At 39.8% G+C, this 13,203-nt stretch overlaps 1 pseudogene; it reads left to right on the top strand.

Moving 5' to 3' along the window:
* Positions 1-5,212: 5,212 nt before the first annotated feature.
* LOC141351038 (polyserase-2-like) lies at positions 5,213-9,365 on the top strand (annotated as a pseudogene).
* The last annotated feature ends 3,838 nt before the right edge of the window (positions 9,366-13,203 follow it).

The following is a 13,203-nucleotide window of genomic DNA, read 5'->3' as shown; positions in this document are numbered from 1 at the left end:
TGTGTTGTTTGGTCATTGGGTTGGTTTTGGGGACCTCCTCGAGGTGGAAGTTAAACAGGGGCGTGGCCTAGTTACATTTGTGGCCACCCCCGGCTTGTGACATTAATTTAACGTTTATTATCAACACGCCCTATTTTCAAAAAGCGGAGGCAGGTTGCTCTGCTGCTCGCATTTGCAACGGGTGCAGAAAAATAATAAAAAGGGCTATACAAAACAAAACAAAATAAACATGAAACGGAATACACATGCAGGTTGTCTTATCTTACAACTTTGCTATGCATAATTTTTTTTAATGTAAGGACTTTACCACAGAACATGGCTATTCATGTATCCCACAGTTAAAACTAAGAATAAAGTCTATCCATTCACAAACAAGAAAAAAATGACAGCCTTCTTACATGAATACATGGAGAAGTCTTTTATAGATTATGTCTTGGATGCTGTTTGCATAGATTATGTGCAGTATCCAAGGTTTTAATCTAGTCATCAATTTATAATTTTTCCCAGTGCGCTGTTAAATACACAACAGCTGCATTGTAAATGTGCAGCTGTGTGTAGCGGACTCATGCAATAGGTTAAACGTCTGCCTATGTTTGTTTTACAATCATCAATGTCTGTCGAAAGGTTCTTTTAATTCAATAGAAAAATATAAAAGATGTAGAAGTCTAAAAAAGCCTGAGGTTCGGCCTGTGTATCAGCTGTGACATTAAAATTGGCCCGAAACCCGACCCGAGGGGCGTAAAAAGGTTGGGCCCCGTCGGGCTTGGGCTGAAATGCCGGGCTCTAGTCCGTAATCCCCAACCCCAAGCGACAATGGTAAAAAATTTGGAACAAAAATTGAGTAGTTACCGTCCAGAAGCGGCATGATCCTGCCGATCATCGTATAACGTGACGGCATCACCTTCCGGGATTCCCTTTCGTCTATATCCGACGCTGAGGGATTAGCATGAAAGCAATGGAGTTCCCATTTCGTCGATATAGTGACGCATAGGGGCACCCTTCGCGTCTTCATACTGACGCTGAAGCCATTTGAACATGCTTCAGATTTTGACGCCTTGGGGAGTGAGAATGGGTTGAAATAAAACTCAAAACTAAATGTAAAGTGTGTAGCCTGTGCTCATCTTTAATACATTTAATGACTAACAAGAGCAAAATATGTTCATCACAATTTGTCAGGACTTTTCAGGAACAGAACCCAGATGCAGGCCAGATAAACACTTAAAGACTTTATTAAAAACAGGGAAAACAAAGACCCAAGAGGGGGCAAATTAGGGTAAATACAATAAACAATATCAAACATGCTAGACTTGACAATACTACTCAGACAGATACTGACAAAACAAAGACTTGCATAATACTCCTCTACAACATTCACACAGACAGAACCTCACAGGTATGTGACACAGTAAATACACAACCAATCAGCACAGGACAGCAAACACAAGGACATTAAATAGGGGAGAACCAATGAGGGCAACAGGTAACATGAATCAAACAATAATAGAATGATTAACCAGAGACGAGGTGGCCGGGGTCATGATCCTGCCTCAAGACTAGGGCTGCACGATTAATCGCATACGATTGTCACACGCATCTCATTAGTAAAGCCGGTTCCTTGATAAGCAATAAATCCCCATCAGCTGCTTTCAGATGGAGCGGCATTTACTACTGTCATAACTCTGTTCTGTGTTCCCCTGTCCTGTGCTCTTAGTTTGAAGTTATGTCTGAAGTTATGTTGATCCTTGTGTTGATTGTTTCCCAGGTGTGTCTTGTTATCTTATTACCCATGTGTATATAGTCCCAGTGTCTCAGTTGTCTGTTGTCAGTCGTTGAATGTGTAATGTTGCTGTTTGTTAGCTCTGTGTTCTGCCTTGTTTACCTGCCTGTTTTTATATGTTTTGTGTTTATTTAATAAATACATTCAAAACTGCACTTGGATCCTCAACTCACCATTACAGACTGACTGACCACAAAACCAGCGATGCACCTCCTCATGCTCCGCCAGGGCTCTCGCTTCCCTGAGGATCACACCCAGGACTTTTTAAACCTTGCACCATAGACCCACTTCCCAGATAAGTCACTTATTGTTTTTTACTGTGCCGTTTAAATGATCCTCTTTGTTCACAACTATGTCAATATGACCCTCAAGAGAGTTTTGAGAACTTCATAGACCTGGCCCTGGTGTTGAGCAGATCCTACTTCACTGTGGGCGAGGTTGAAGAGGAGGAGGTCTCGCCTAGACAGTTTTTTTTGGGGGGGGGACAGTCAGCACCAGGCTCTACAGTTTGTGGAACCAACAAGCCAGTTACAGGAGCCTGTGTGCACCACGCCCAAGATGGCCGCTGCCATGTCTGCACCTGTTCCCAAGATGGCCGCTACTAAGCCTGTCTCTTTTCCCAGAATGGCAATCAGGGGAACACCCTTCTCTAAGAAGGCCGCCATGCCTGTATCTGTTCCCAGGATGGCCACCGCCATGCCTGCAACTGTTTTCAAGATGGCTGCGACCATACCTGTACTTTTTCCCAAGAGGACCGTTGCCATGCCTGCACCTGTTCTTAAGATGGCCAATGCACTCGAGTCACTTCACAAGATGCCCTTCATACTTGAGTCACTTTACAAAGAGGGCCGCCGCACCTGAGCCAGTTCACAAGATGGCTGCCACACCCGAGCCAGTTCACAAGATGGCCGCCGCACTTGAGCCACTTCACAAGATGGCCCCCACACCCGAGCCACTTCACAAGATGGTTGCCTTACCACCCGCTCCAGTTCATGCTAGGACCCAGCGGTTGAGGTTTAGTCTGGCGGATACCCAGATGATGTCTGTACAAGCGGCTAGGATCCCAAGTCCTGGTGTTTCCAGTTCTGTGATCTCTATGGCATCGGAGGTATGTCCTATGAACTCTGTGTTACCTTGTATTTGCCATGGCTTTGTGGTGTGTGTGTGTGTGGTCTGCTTTCTGCTCTTCTGTTCCACAAGAGGTCTCTCAAGCCCATAAACCAGAGTCACCTGAACTTCCTGTCATGGCTGAAAAGTCTGAACCTGAATCTCTTGCACTTCCTGTCACAGCTGAAAGGTCCGAACCTGATTCCTCTGCACTTCCTGTTTTGACTGAAAGGTCTGAATTTGAGTCCCCTGAGCTTCTTGTCTCGCTTCTTGTCTCGACCAAGTTAGCTGAGCCTAAGTTCCCTAAGTTTCCTGTAAAGGCTGAAATGATTACTCCTGAGTTTTCTGTGTCCTGTAGGTCAGCCAACAAGGTCGCTCCTAAGCTCCATAGACTCTCTTCGCTTGTCAAAATGGCCATGCACAACTCCCATAGACTCTCTGCCCTGGCCACAATGGGTCCACCTTCATTCCTCCACCCACCTGGACTATTGTATTGTTATTGTGAAAGCGTCTGGAAGCCGCTCTTAAACGGGGGCTCTGTTATGAACTCATTCTTTGTTTCCCTAGTCTTGTCTCTTTTTTTTGAAGTCCTTTTGTTCATTGGTGCTTGTGTTGATTGTTTTCCAGGTGTGTCTTCTTATCATATCTTATTACCCATGACACTTAACTTATTTCCTCCAGCACTCAATAAGACAAAAAGTTTTTCATGCCTAAGGGGATATGCACACCAAAGCTTTTAAAAGCATCTAAAAACACCTTGGAGGACAGCTGTTTTTTCAGCTAAGTGCTTTGGTCATTATGGCCATTGTATGATGCAGCGGTTGGTTGCTCTGGTAATGTCCGCCCCTCCTTCATTGTGATTGGACGGCCATGTGAGAAATGACATTGACGAGCTGAATTTTTCACCCAAAGTTGAATCTTTTCCAACTCTCGACATTCAGCGCTGAGCGCGGAAAAAACGCAAAACGCCGGTTTTCAGTGTGGAAGAAAACCTCTAGCTGCTGTTTTTTTTTAAACAAAAACCTAAGGGGGTGTGCACACCAAAGCTTTTAAATGCAGCTGAAAATGCATGGAGGATGCGGAATGCCAGCTGTTTTTTTTTAGAGCTTTGTAGCTGTGATACTTCTGCTTTGTTTATCAGTCGTTGTACAATGCGCCGGTTGGTTGTTGTGATATTTGTCCCGTCTCTCTTCCACTGTGATTGGATGGCGTGTTAGAAATGACATTGACGAGCTGAGTTTAGACCCAAAGTTGAATATTTTTAAACTCTCAGCATTCAGCACTGAGCACAGAAAAAACGTTGAGCGCCGGCTTTCAGCGCGGAAAAACGCTAGCTGCTGGCTTTTTTTGAAAAACGCTGAGCTTCCATTGGAAACGATTGAAAACATACGCCGGCCACGGGTGTAAAAGCTTTGGTGTGCACGCCCCTTACTCTTTTGTTCTGTAGAGAGAAGTTTTCATTGAAGAATGAGGAATAACTTCTTTTACCTGTACCAGAATCTTGATCTTTTGTGTGTTGTCTGTTTTAAACAAGTAAATTGAACCTGCTGTTAAGTTGACGTCTACATAATATCACAAATGAACCTAATTTTCTTTACACACTCAGTTTTGTGATGAAACTTTCATCAATCTATAAAAAATGAAAATCTGAAAATGCACATTCCTTTCTGAAACAGTAGTCCTAGATTTACCATTCAATGCATTCGCGGGGGGAACAAGCCATGCCCTCTATTTTACACATTAAATATTTTGTTTCCCTAGGAAATGTGTCAATTTACTAATAAAATTTACCTTAAATTTACGCATGCTGTATTCATTTTGATAAATCAGTTTCCAAGGAATGGTGAGGAGAGAGAATAATGACTAAGACTGGCTGGAGTTTGTCTATTTTAATACTGAAAATATACTTCATGCCCTTGTGTTTTTGTAACCCAGCTGACTTGTAGCTCCAAGGTCATAGGTTCAATCCCAAGAAACACATTTTAAAGCGATATGGAACTGTAAACCAAATGCATTTAATACATTTAGCTTCAGTCCAAAGTTTTTTTTTTTTGATTGCTTGGGTCATGCTCTACCAAGCCCACAGGCAAGAAATGACTCTCATATTTCCAAAACAGATTATTCAAAAAGTTTAACTCATTGACTGAAAGTCTCCACCAAGTGCCTTATCGCAGTTCCTAAATTCCTGTTCATTTTTGCAAAATTCTTTATGTGCACAAACAGGTTGTTCAGTAGCACATATGATGACCAAAAAGGATTACAGGCAGAAGGCGTGCCTAAGTTAAATATCATAAGTGAGCATGTGCCTATAAAAGGAGTGTGGGTGTGTGAAAAATAGGGTAAAATAGGGGACATTTAAAAGTTGAAGCCAGTCTTACTGTTGTCAGAGACGATGAAGATGTTTCACGTACTGAGTGCCGTGTTCGCTGTCATTCTCCTAGCGAGAGGTAAGCCTGATATGAAAAAAGTAATCAGTACCTTTAGTAGTTAATTTACGCTGAAGCATTCATTGTGACATTGTTTTATAATTGCATATCTTTTGGAATGAATACTAACTGCACTTTTTTATTCTAGGTTGTGGTGCACAACTTTCAGGTAATAATAATTTTTTTACCTAATACTTTAAAATGAAAAAAAAAAAACGTTGCTATCGATTATGCAGTATGAATTTTTGTGATTGTCATTGTCAGTATGTGGCAGGCCTACATTATCCACTAAAATAGTAGGAGGACAGAATGCTAATCCTGGTGCTTGGCCGTGGCAGGTCAGTCTTCACACGAGCTCTCAACATTTCTGTGGTGGATCACTCATCAACAATGAATGGGTACTGACAGCAGCTCACTGCTTTTCCAGGTAGCCACATAACCATCAGAAAATTCCTAATAAATATGCATTTTACTCTTCATTTACTCTCATTTGTTCTTCAAGTATTACAGCCACTGGCCTGACTGTGCTCCTGGGCCTACAGACACAGTCAGGATCAAACCCAAATTCGGTCACACGTACGGTCTCTGAAATCATAAAGCATCCAGACTACAACAGCGAAACTAATGACAATGACATCACTCTTCTGCATCTGTCTTCACCTGTGGTTTTTACTGACTATATAAAGCCAGTCTGCCTGCCGGCAATTGACAGCACGTTCTACAGCGGCACATCAAGCTGGGTCACTGGATGGGGAAATATTGGCTATGGAGGTAAGAATTTAATGAAACTTATGAATCGACTTCAGGTTATTTTGCAGTACCTGGCACACATTTGATTTATCCATATGTTTCTCAGTTCCTCTGGCTTCACCAGAAACTCTTCAGGAAGTAAATGTGCCTGTCATTGGAAACAGAAAGTGCAACTGCCTTTATAACAGTGGTATCACAAACAACATGATCTGTTCTGGACTGATACAAGGGGGGAAAGACTCCTGCCAGGTAATTGGAAAACTAGCAGGTTAAATGGCTTGTATGTTGTCAATCATTTTTACATGTACATTGCCAGTAATGATCTTAACCTGTCCTTTGTAATACAGGGTGACTCGGGTGGACCAATGGTAAGCAAACAGAACTCAGTCTGGATCCAGTCTGGGATCGTAAGCTTTGGAGAACAGTGTGCTTTAGCTAACTATCCTGGTGTGTATACCCGAGTTTCTCAGTACCAGAGTTGGATCAACCAGCATATCACCACCAACCAGCCAGGATTCATTACGTTTACCTCCAGTGGTACTGACAGTGACCTAAGCGTGAGCTGTACCAGTGTACCCGCCATTACATCAACTGCTGCAACTGTTCCGACCCCTGCACGTAAGATTGCTTTAGGTTACTTTAATAATAAACCAATGTGACTGTTACTGAGACATCCAAAGCAACTTACAATGCCATAAAGCTAAATATTTTTTAAATATCTGCATTCCCTAGAGAGCAGTGGTCTCCAACACAATGCCCGCGCAGAGTCTGTGAGGTGCCCGCCAAAGCACATTCTACTAATAGCCTCAATTTTAATATTTATTTATTACATATTTTTATATTAGCTTGACTTCTTTTATGTATGTACAATCAAATAAAATCAACAAGTAATGCCAGGTATACACTGTGCGATTTTAAATAGTCCTTTAGGATTGTTGCTTTCCACACTGTGCGATCAGGATCGTAGTTAAGTCCATGTCACACTGTATGATCTCAGTTTCCATCAATGTCATACTGCACGAATTTAAGACTTTTAAAAATCAGACGCACGTAAACAAACGCGTCCGCAGTTTTAAGTCATCGATCGACGATGGCTGGGCAAACACACGCTGAAGCGAAGGCTAGCAAACCGAAACAACATCTACCGTTCATTTTAATCATGACTTTTCTTGAGCATAAAAATAAGAAAAAACAAAGGAAACGCGTACCTGGCATTTGAATTTCCAGCGCGATTTCTCTCCAGGCTGCTTAATTTTTATCCGATCCTGGTACAGTGGTGATGACACAAACACTCTTTATTTTTCCATAACTCCACAAGTTTCTCCTCCTGCTGTACAGTCTACCTGGCTCTTTTTGACATTTGTCTACGTTGATTTGTTGTTGTCACCGCATTAATTGTGTCATCGGGTTCTGCGCTTCTATTGGTTATTGAGCTGCCGGTTGTCGTAGGGAGATGTCACACAGCAGGATTTTGTCTCAAAATTTCTGACACTGCCAGAATTTTGTTGGAGGATCATTTTGATCGCAACAGTCATTAATCGGCTGTCTGTGAACATGTCAAACTAGCGATCAAAGATGGCAGATTTTCCTAGGATTCCTGAAATCTTTTAGGATTTCAAAATTTGTCCCAGACAGCTAAATCGTGGCTGAAATCTCACAGTGTGCACCAGGCTTAAAACAAAAAAGGTTTAAGTAGATTATCCAAAAAAGAAGCCCTCCAGATTGTTTCATCCATTGTGGAAGCCCTTGCTCCCAAAAAGTTTGGAGACCCCTGCTCTAGAGTTTGATCTCATGACCTTAGCGTTTCTAAGGAACAGATTGAGTGATATATACTACACTCATACAAAAAGAAACGCAGAAGAAGAAACACTAAATTTGGTAATTATCTCTTTGTATTGTCTTTTTTTAGCTGTGGTGTGTGGACAGGCCAAACTGAACACTCTTGATGGAGGAGATAACTCGCTCGCATCTTCTGGCTCATGGCCTTGGATGGCCAGTCTACAATTTAACGGCAGTCACGTCTGCGGAGGAACGATGGTTGCCGAGCGGTTTGTCATGACCACTGCCAGCTGTTTTTCTAGGTAATGCCATTTCATTGGCAAAGTTTTTTTTAACTGGAATCAAATCAGATTTGGCTGGATTCATTAGAAACGTCTTTTCTTACTCAGATCAACAAATGCATCCCAGTGGACTGTGATCCTGGGCCGTCTGAATCAGAACAGTTCCAACCCCAATGAGGTCTACGTACAAGTCGCCAACATCACCATCAGCAATTTGACAGGTGACAACATTGCTGTCGTGCAGCTGGCCAGCGCACCAAAACTCTCAGATTATATTCAACCGATATGTGTGGACCTGGGAGGTACTACCTTCAACGTTAATGCTACATGCTGGACGTCAGGCTGGGGTTCAGGATCAGGAGGAGGTTAGTATTTCATGTTTGACTGTCTTCCATATGATGTGTCCAAAAAGATATAAAAGGATGTGCTATTGTAACCATTAATTGCTAATGTTGTTTACATTGTTTACAATACAGTAGATTTGAGTGGCTTATACTTTAGTTTTATATAATTATATAGCTGCTACATAGTGGAAAAAATATTAAGGACACTTTATTATTCATTTATTATTCATATATTATTCAAGTTAATCTTTTTCCTTGTATATGCTTTCATTGTATTTGTTTTTTTTACAGTTACTCAAACCCTTCAACAAATCCAAACCACTGTTGTGAATTGTGGGAACTCATCTTCAAACAGCAGTATTTGTACAACTGCCATGAACTTACAGGAGGCAAGTTTATTCTGAATGAATAGAAACAGCTTACATCATTTTTGCAAACAAATAAAAATACTTGAGGATTTATATATATATTTACAGTCATTACAGTCAATAACATTGAAATCTCTTTCTGTGTCTCTCAGGGTCATCAGGGTGGTCCTCTGATGTGTAAGCAAGGTCTGTCATGGATCCAGGCTGCTGTTGTGACGATACAAAACAACAGCACTAACACAAGCGTCAGTAACTCCACAGTAGCGAGCCGGTTCGTTCCCGTACAAGATATCCAGAGATTCACTAAAACCTCAACTTTTTCGTCATTCCTGAAGTCTGTGGTGGGTTCTTTTCCCCCAAAACAAACAAACAGAGTGCAGCTGTAGGAACACAAACCCAACTGTAGGAAGCACACCAAGTTCCTCCACCAGCGTGTCTCCCTTTTCTTTATGTTTTACAACTGCACTCCTGTTTTCACTTACAGTGCTCCAGATCTTTCATTGTGAATGAGATCAGTGAAGTATGAGTAGAAACATTTTGATTAACCTTAAATGTGACTGTAAAATGTGACTAAGAGGAAAAATGCAGGTGTTATTCGATTCGTCTGACTGATTATAGCCTGTTAATGCTTTAATGGTTTACTTGATCTATGAGAAATATTCTTGTACAGAGATCAGTTGTTATATCTTACTGGCTGTACGTTCAGAATGACTGCTTAAGTTTAAACTGTACTCATTGTCTTCTATGCATACACATTGCGTTGTACTGTACAAATTGCATTGTAGCATTTCTATGCAAACTTGCACTTTATGGTAATGTCCCAGTTTGAAGTGTTTCAGTTCTAATAGTTAAAATACTGATACTGTATTTAACACGTTACCTCGAGCTGTACCACATTGGGACATTGCTGTAAGATTATAATGATCTAAATTAGAGAGAACTTCAGAAAATATTCTATGAAAAGTTTTGCTATGATTTCCAATGAGCGAACTCTTTTTACTACACTTTTCAAAACTGTAAAATAATCAAAGGTTTGTAGTAAACTTTTTTATTTTGAAATGAAAATATAACATTGATGTTAAAGTCATTGGCATGGATCTATTCTTTTCTCAAGTTCCTATAGGAAAAACACAAAAGCAAGTGATATGAATACTAAAAGTGTCACAATTTCGATTTTAAATGGAAATTGATCAAAATTAAGTCACAACCTCGAACTTCTAAAAAAATGGAATCGTCAATGCTGCCACACCCCTATGTCATGCCCGGTCGTCTTGCCAAGCGGAAAAAAAAACACGTGTTGAGTTCTGCGAATCAACCTCCTCTAACTTAGCTAGCCACAGCCAGTCAAAAGATAGCATGGCAGATGCAGGAGACAACACGCAAGCTGCTCTTTACATTGGAAACAAAAAACAGCAAGCGCCTCCTGCCTTCAGCTGGCAGGGCATCTTGTGGGTTCAAGGTCAGATATTATATTTCATAAAAGTCTAGTTTAAGAATGGCATAGCATTTTTTGTGCTTTCAAAGAAAAAAATGTAAAAATCGAGAATCGAATCGTGTAAAAATGTGGGTGGGCAGCCATTTCTCGACAAAAATTATTTATGCACTAAAACGATGGATGTTTCAATCCAACTTTATTTTGCATCTATCTTATAATATGTCCTTTTGCATATTCAAATTTTACATGTAGATGCACCGCAAATGCAATTAGATTTATAATGATTTATAATGATTACACTTCATGTAGTTTTACACATTAAAGGGGTCATAATATGAGATTTTTTAAAGGGGCCATGGCATGAAAATCTGCTTTTTCCATAATTAAGTGCTATGATTGGGTCCCTAGTGCTGGTTTCAACCTAGAACATTTGAAAAAGATCAACCCAGTAACTTAGTTTTGGTAAACCATTTTCTACAAGCACATGAAAAAATAGGTCGTTGAAATTTTGCTCTCCTTATGATGTCATAAGGAGCTCTTATTATAACAATACCACCCCTTAATCCAATCACAGCACTGACATTTAGTGCAGACAAAAAATAATTCACAGAACAATTGATTTTCAATTTCAACAAACCACCATCATTGTGATCAGTGTTTGCACTTCATCCGCTCATTTGCATTTTAAAAGACACCCAAAACGGCACATTTTTGCACACACCTACAAAGTGGGAATTTTAACATGCTATAATAAATTATTTATATGGTATTTTGAGCTAAAACTTCACATATGTGCTCTAGGGACACCAAAGATTTATTTGAGATCTTAAAAAATTCCTGTGAAATGGCCCCTTTAAGATCTAAAATAAATCTTTGGTGTCCCCAGAGTGTGTATGCAAAGTTTTAGGTCAAAATACTCTTCAGATAATTTATTATAGCATGTTAAAATTCCCACTTTGTAGGCCTGAGCAAAAATGTGCCGTTTTGGGTGTGTCCTTTAAAATGCAAATGAGCTGATGAAATGCAAACACTGATTACAATGATGGTGGTTTGTTGAAATTGGGACTCAATTTTGCTGTCAATTACTTTTTCTCTTTCTCTCTTTCTCTTTGCACTAAGTGGCAGTGCCGTGGTTGGATAGTGCAGATTGAGGGACGGTATTATTGTACTTGACCTTGCCACCTACCTCACAAAACAGGCGAATTGTGAACGACCTCATTTTTCACATGTTTGTAGAGAATGGTTTACCCAAACAAAGTTACTGGGTTGATCTTATTCGTGTTTTCTTGGTTTATAGAAGCACTGGGGACCCAATTATAGCACTTAAACATGGAAAAAGTCAGATTTTCACGCTATGATCCCTCTAAGGTGTTTGTTTTAGACATAGTTCTGTTTATTAAAATTAGAATATGCAGTTTGGTTGTGGCATAATATATAGTAGATATAAATGATATAAGATGGTTTTACAGTACATTTATAGTATTGTAACAGCTGAGCATCATGTGCAGTTTTAAAATCAAATTTTGGCGGTTTTGTCATCGTCATTCGTCAGCTCATTCTGCTCAAATTTGAGAAAAATTTCAAAAATCTACCTTTTAAGTTCAAGAGGAGCTTTCACTCCGCAAGGTCATCGTGAGGTAAAACTTTGTAATGTTGCGTTGTATTATAATATCTAATTTGCTGTGTTATGAACGAAGCAGTGAGATTTATCTTGGTCTCGTTGCAACTCACACTTACAGTACTTTAAGGCTTGTGCTTTTGTCTGGTGCTGTTATCAGCAAACAGGATAACCTTTGACGAGTTTGCCATCAATTGAATGATGTTTCAATTTAGATTATTTAAAGCATTGTGCTTTGTTGTGATATTTTATGGTTGTTGCTGCAGCAGCATGTATGATAGGGTCAAGAATTAATATAAAAATATAGCTTATCACATATCAAATTGAAAAGACATTAATTTTTAAATGAATGAAATGTTTGAGAAGTGGAAATAAAGTGCCTAACAAGTGTTTATTTAGAATAAAGGCATATATTGGGTAGGGTAGGGGTCGGTATAGGGATGGTTTTTATTTATGTATAAGTGAAATAATAGATTAAATGCAGTGTACAGATTAATAAAATATAGCTATATGTAAAGCTTTGCGTTCATATCACCTGCTTGCCTGATTTCATTAACTGGGACTTAAAAGCTGCTGGAGACTTGCCATTGGCTGTTGTATTTGAAAGAATAAATAATGAAGTGAGTCTAAGAAAGGACAAGGAGCTATTTTGGGCATGTTTTACTATAAAAAAAGTTTCATTTTAATATGTATTGTGTTATTACCTTCTTGGTTCGTTCTTTTAAGGTCGCCTTGCAAGACCAATCTCCACTAGAATGCAAGTCCATTCTTTGCTTTCTTGGAATTGAGAAACAGCCAATGATTAAACCATAAAGACAAACAAGGGAGCGGGGTAAAAGTGACGTGGTCTGATTTGAAAAAAGCTTGACTACGTGTTTCCACACCAAACATGGTAGGCCTACTGCCAGACAATGAACTAGATATTAATACAAGACAAGACTCTAGCAGGATACTAGTACCTCTGTTTTACCTTATCATTTTCATTTTATTTTTATGTAATACTAAATTGCATTGTTTCCAATATATATTTTGAAGATGCGTTTTTTTTTACCGTTGGAGAGAATAGTAGTACTTTCCCTGTGAGTTAAATACTGCTGAAGAGACCTCTAAAGTTTGAGTAAGCTAACCCGACATTAGTGGGCTAGAGCCATAATAACTAGTGTTTGCGAACAGAAGATGTTTTTTGTTTAAAGAGACTACGGTTTTTATTTTTTGGAGGGCACAGGGAAAATCCAGACCCCCCTAGACCCCCCCCCCCCCAGTTGCATAAAGCACCTTAAGCGTAATTTTCCCTTAAGTTCAACAATAGTGGCAACAA

Source organism: Misgurnus anguillicaudatus, chromosome 19 (assembly GCF_027580225.2).
Source record: "Misgurnus anguillicaudatus chromosome 19, ASM2758022v2, whole genome shotgun sequence".
NCBI lineage: Eukaryota > Metazoa > Chordata > Actinopteri > Cypriniformes > Cobitidae > Misgurnus > Misgurnus anguillicaudatus.
The sequence above is the reverse complement of the archived record's forward strand: the minus strand, read 5'-3'. Positions and strand labels throughout refer to the sequence as shown.